Here is a 5,949-nt window from a genome sequence, read left to right as displayed (position 1 = left end):
CATAACTGAAATCACAATTCTTTACTATTCAAAAACATTATGTATCTCAAAAACCATGTTGTATCTCAAAAACCATGTTGTATCTCAAAAACCATGCTGTATCTTAAAAATCATGCTGTATCTCAAAAATCATTCTTTATCTCACTAACTATGCAAGACTAATCCGAAAGGGCCATATTCGAAGTGATTCTAACTCCCTATGGTCGGGGAGGTCAAATCAGATTCTAACTCCCTATGGTCAGGGAGGTCGAATCATCGTGCACAGTACACACCACAATAATGAATCTTTCGCAAGGACCATAATGATAAAAAACTTAGATTTAACCTTAAATCAGAGGAAAATCTAAGCCTGTGCACGTACCATGGTAATCAAAACACAACTAACTCCATTGTCTTCTCAACAAATGAGAGAGACGGGTAATAAACTAGTCAAGCATCTATAGTGAGATATAAAACAATATCACAATCCTTTTAATGAGCATAAATCACAATATAATTCGATTCAAATTCAATTCCAATATTGAATAATTTTTATGCTCATCACAATTCAAATCATAAATTTGCATTTTTCCATGAAAATTACCATCACAATTCAAAACATGTTCTATCATAATTTTCCAAAACGTAATTTATTCAATCCAGAATAATGCTTAATACTTGTGGAAATACCATTTCACAAAGCTAAATTCATACATACTATAACAATTTCAATAATCATTGAATTAAATCCAATGCTTGTTAAACATAATACAAAAGAAAAATATGTCATTTAATCATATAAAATATTCAAAACAAAATCAGTTAAAAACTAGTTGTGCACAAACCTCTGAAAACTGTCTCTTGGCTCTGACTCAGTTTTTCCTTCCCTTTCCCTGAGTCTTTGCTAACTAAGAAACACAATTTTGAAGTGTTTCAGTACTCATTTAAACTGTCTCTAAGAATAAGGTTCAATAATTAATTTATCGAATTCTATTATTTCCTTAGTCAACCTAAGATGTCAACCCTCGATGCAGTCTAGGTGAATTAGGTTTTAATGTTACCAATATGCCACATTTGAAGCCTTTTAGTATTGGTACATGTTACCAAATTCATTTCCATGTGTATTGCATTTTATTGCAATTTATCGGATCCCAATATACTAATTTGACCTAGACGGATGACCTTGTTCCCTCAGCTTTCAGGTTTTGGTCAAAACTATAAACTTATAGATCTATATCTTATTGCACGCAGGGGAAATTTTCAGGTCATTCTGAGTTATGTAGACCAAGTTATGGTCATTTTACTATTGCTGGTCAAAATGCATCAAAATTGGTCACTTTAGGTCATTTTAGGTTCGGCCAGTTTTTGGACCCGAACTTGTGCAAGCTTTTTGATTTGCGTATGGTAATTTCTGGGATTTTATGTCTTCATATGACTTGTAGATATATGTCTCAACTATTCATGGTCAAAATTTCAGGTCAATTGGACCTGTTTTGAGTGAGTTATGGCCAAAACACTAACTGCTACCCAAATGGTCAATTTTCTGGCCTTAATTGCACTAATCCAGATTTGGTCACTTTTCAAGTTACCTTACAAGCAGAATTTTGGTAAGCTTCCTTCATGAAAGTTGGCACATTTTGTGCCTAGTTTCACCTCCAATTGGTCTCATACCAATTGGAGCCACACACTTAAAGTTCTAGGCCCATAACATAAACTGCCCTATTGCATTTTATTCATTACTCATCAAAGGATGCATTTAACACTTACCACATTACCCATTCATGCCCATTTCTGGTTTGTACTACAACCTAAACACATTTTACTTCACATTATTGGTCATTTTGGCAGCTTATAACCACACTCAACATGCACCATATAGTGCAGAATTTTTTAAACTCAAATTACAATAATTCAATCACCTAACCTAGCTCATTTACATGTCCAACCTCACACCATCATACATATACACAAACTGCCATAAAAAAGTACCACAATTCAAAATTAATATTCCATAAACCAAGTATGAAATAACATTTTTATGGTTCACCAAACCAGGCTGCCGATTCATACATTACAATCCATTAATTTCCAAGCTTCCAAATTCAAGTACACATTCACATATACTAAGTATACATCACTCAAATTAATTCCTACACACATAAACATTTAATCAACCATTTAATCTACCATTTACAAGCAAGAATAAACTGCCCTCAAGGAGTTTCTATGGCTGCCAAAAATACACCTCTCCCTTTAAACATCAAACCTCAAAAATTTCAAGTACCCATAACATTCTTACTAACTTTAATGAAACCATAATCCAAAAACACAAACTTACCACTTTGGAAACTCTTCAAACTCTCTCCAAAACTTGGTCTTCTTGTTGCCTATCTACTGCCCAAGGTGTATGGACAATCTTTAATGAAGGAAAGTGCCAAGAAAGGAGCTTGAATCTCACATGCATGGAGCTTCAAACCATGCGTCAATGGAGTTTTTTGGGAGCAAATTTCTGCTGGTTCTAAGGTTGAAGATGAAGTTGTGTATTCTGCCCAAGATGATGAGTTAGTGGTCCACTTTGATGGGTGAGTGGAGCACTAAGCTTAAATTAAATATTAGTTTAATATAAGATTTCATTTTCCCACATTAAGCTTCCCATTTTTGCTATTTACATTAGGTACCACTAATTTAATTTTTCATGACATTTTCCAAGTGTAATATCATTTATTTCTAATGGAAATTTAGGTCAAAAGACAACTTGGGTTGTCAAATGACCATAATGCCCCTGTTCGGGTTGCATTCCTGATTTTTCGATAACACCGAGTTTTGTCTGTTTTTCGATTTCTCACTTTTCTTTGTACCAATTAATTAATTTTTCTTTGATATTTATAATGGCATTTATACTTCAATAGACATTTATTTAAGTCCTAAAAATATTTTCCAGGGTTCCCTGCGGTCCAGGGCTAGTCAACGGTCCACGCCGCGACTTCCCGGTGCGGTCACTCGTCGCTAGGGTTCTCGGCTTGCTTAACTTGTTTACATTTCTTTGCTATTATTTTTCCTTTGTTTTTTTTGTATTTTCTTTTCTTGTATTTCATTATTTTATGTCTCCTCACTCATATCGAAGTGTAGTTCTAAGCATCCTAGCTGTTCGGACAATGCTGGTCACTGGAACAGTTGAATGCACTACCGAACTTAGGGGTGTTACAATTCTTCCCCCCTTAAAATAAATTTCGTCTCAAAATTTTACCTGGCATTAGTCTCTGAACAGCTGTGGGTGCTGTCTCCTCATATCCTCTTCACGTTCCCAAGTAGCTTATTGGCCTGAATGATGGTTTCACAGCACTTTAACCAGGTGTAACTGTTTGTTCCTTAGCTGCTTCACCTCATAAGCCAGAATTTCTATGGGTTCTTTCTCATATGAGAGGTCTGGATTTACCTCAATCTCTTCAACTGATAGTACATGAGATGGGTCTAATCTGTACCTCCTTAACATGGACACATGGAAGACACTGTGTATCCTTGCTAACTCCGGAGGTAATGCCAACCATTATGCCAAAGGACCCACTCTTTCCAGAATCTCATATGGTCTGATGAAACGAGGACTCATTTTTCCCTTTCTGCCAAATCTCATAATCCTCTTCCAAGGATAAACTTTGAGGAATACCTTATAACTCACTACATATTCAATATCTCTTATCTTCAGACCAATATAGGACTTCTGACGGTCTGATGCAGCCTTGAGTCTATCTCTGTTCAATCTGATCTTTTCCTCTGTCTGCTGAATAATTTCTAGCCCAATCATCTTCCTTTCACCTACTTCATCCCAACATAAGGGAGTTCTGCACTTTCTGCCATACAAAGCTTCATATGGAGGCATCCCAATGCTTGATTGGTAGCTGTTGTTATAAGCAAACTCAATCAAAGGCAAGTTTGTATCCCAACTACCTTCAAACTCAATCACACAAGCCCGTAGCATATTCTCCAATATCTGAATTACCCTCTCAGACTGGCCATCTATCTGTGGGTGGAATGCCGTCCTGAAGTTCAATCTAGTTCCTAGGGCTCTCTGAAGACTACCCAAAATCTAGACGTGAACCTAGGATCTCTGTCTGATACAATCAATACTAGCACTCCATGCAGTTTTACAATCTCATTTATGTACAATCTGGCCAATCTTCCCAGGCTATAGTCCATCCAGACTGGCAAAAAGTGAGCAGACTTGGTTAGTCTATCAACTATAACCCATACTGCATCATGACTACTCTGTGTCCTCGGAAGTCTCATCACAAATTCCATAGTTATCTGTTCCCTTACAATGTTTCATAGGGTGCCACTTGTATGCTAGCTTGACACTTATTAATGTATACAAATTCTGTTAGTGGTATGTATCTGTCCCATCTCCCCTCGGATTCAATGACACAAGTTCTCAGTATAATCTTGAGGGCTTATCACATATTACAGGTTATTATTATCATTTCATTTCATTATTTATAGAACTCAATGAGTTTCAAAATTTACCTGAATCACTTGTTTCGACTGTCCATCTGTCTGAGGATGACAAATCGTACTGATATCTCTAAGCTTATAGCAATTACTGTGGTACAGGTAATTCACATTAATGTAACCGAGTCACTGACTCTAGCTACCTTACAAGTGTAGTCATTTGATAGGCTAGTTCTAAAGTTTTAAATTTCTGACTAAAATTTTCACATTTATTCCCAGTAATAGTACTTTATTCGGGCGCAACTGTATCAATTTATAGATTATTTATAAATATTCTTAATTTATTGTATCACGAGAAAGCACGTAGCTCTACACAATAATCCCGTGTCGGTACTGTAATCTGCAGCTTACAATACAAACATCGAGAACATTACATAGTCACTACGTTATAACCTCATGGACTAGGTTTTCTAACATCTTATCTTTCTCGAATCCACTAATATCCTAAACTGATTATGATTACAATATCCATTAATAATTACTAACAGTAACATCTTTACCCTCATCTAGAGCAATTCTATTACTGTAACTTACTTTTAGGTCCTCTTGCCTTACAATAAGTAGGCTTGCCAATTAGCTTTATAATTTATGGTGTTTTAGAAAATACTTTTAGCTAACAATTCTTCCAAAATTAATGTCAATCATACTTGTTATTATAGTTTTTATCCTAAAAAAACTAGTCACTAACGCATCAAAATTTATTCCCCTGTAAAGGAATAGCAACAAAACATAGAATTCTAACACTAACATATAAATAAGTAGTGCTGGGATCAAATAATAACTCATTGTTTCTTTCAAAAATTAAGAACTTACCAGCAGCTACATCCGAAGTTTCTGCTCTTCATCCTTGGCGCTTAGTGGACGCTCTGACTGGTGCGCTACTATATTCGGGTTGATTCACTGTGTTATAGTGGTGAGGAGTACCAACTCTATTTCTATCTCGACTCTGACTGACGGTCTGTGAAATTCGGAGAGTAGATCGAGGTGATCTAGTACAGTCTCTAATAAAGTGTCTAAGCTTTCCACAATTATAGCAGGCTCCAGAGGCCCTTCGACAAATACGTCCATGTAGCTTACCACAAACATGGCAGAAACGGGCAGAATAGGAACTTCTGGTTGTTCAATGACTAGATCTTAGTCTTCTCTGCCCTGATGATCTGCCTCTATCATATCCATAAGCTCGGGGTTCCTCAAATTCTTTTCTCTTCCCCAAATAACTGCTCGAGCTCTGACCCATAGTTTTCTCCCTCTTCTCCATTTCATGTTGCCCTTGTGGGGGTTGGGTCTGTACTTGGGCTTGGGCTGACAGATTATCAGCCATTTGTTGGAAGAAAGTGGCCATTTGCTGAGCCATTTGTGCAGTAATTTGTACTGGTAAAACTGGTACAGTCGGGCCTTCGACACTTTGTGGAGTTGGGGCTTCAACTTATACTTCTGCCATCACGGAATGTTCTATTGTCTCATTCT

This window comes from Hevea brasiliensis, chromosome 11 (assembly GCF_030052815.1).
Source record: "Hevea brasiliensis isolate MT/VB/25A 57/8 chromosome 11, ASM3005281v1, whole genome shotgun sequence".
Classification (NCBI taxonomy): Eukaryota; Viridiplantae; Streptophyta; class Magnoliopsida; order Malpighiales; family Euphorbiaceae; genus Hevea; species Hevea brasiliensis.
The sequence above is the reverse complement of the archived record's forward strand: the minus strand, read 5'-3'. Positions refer to the sequence as shown.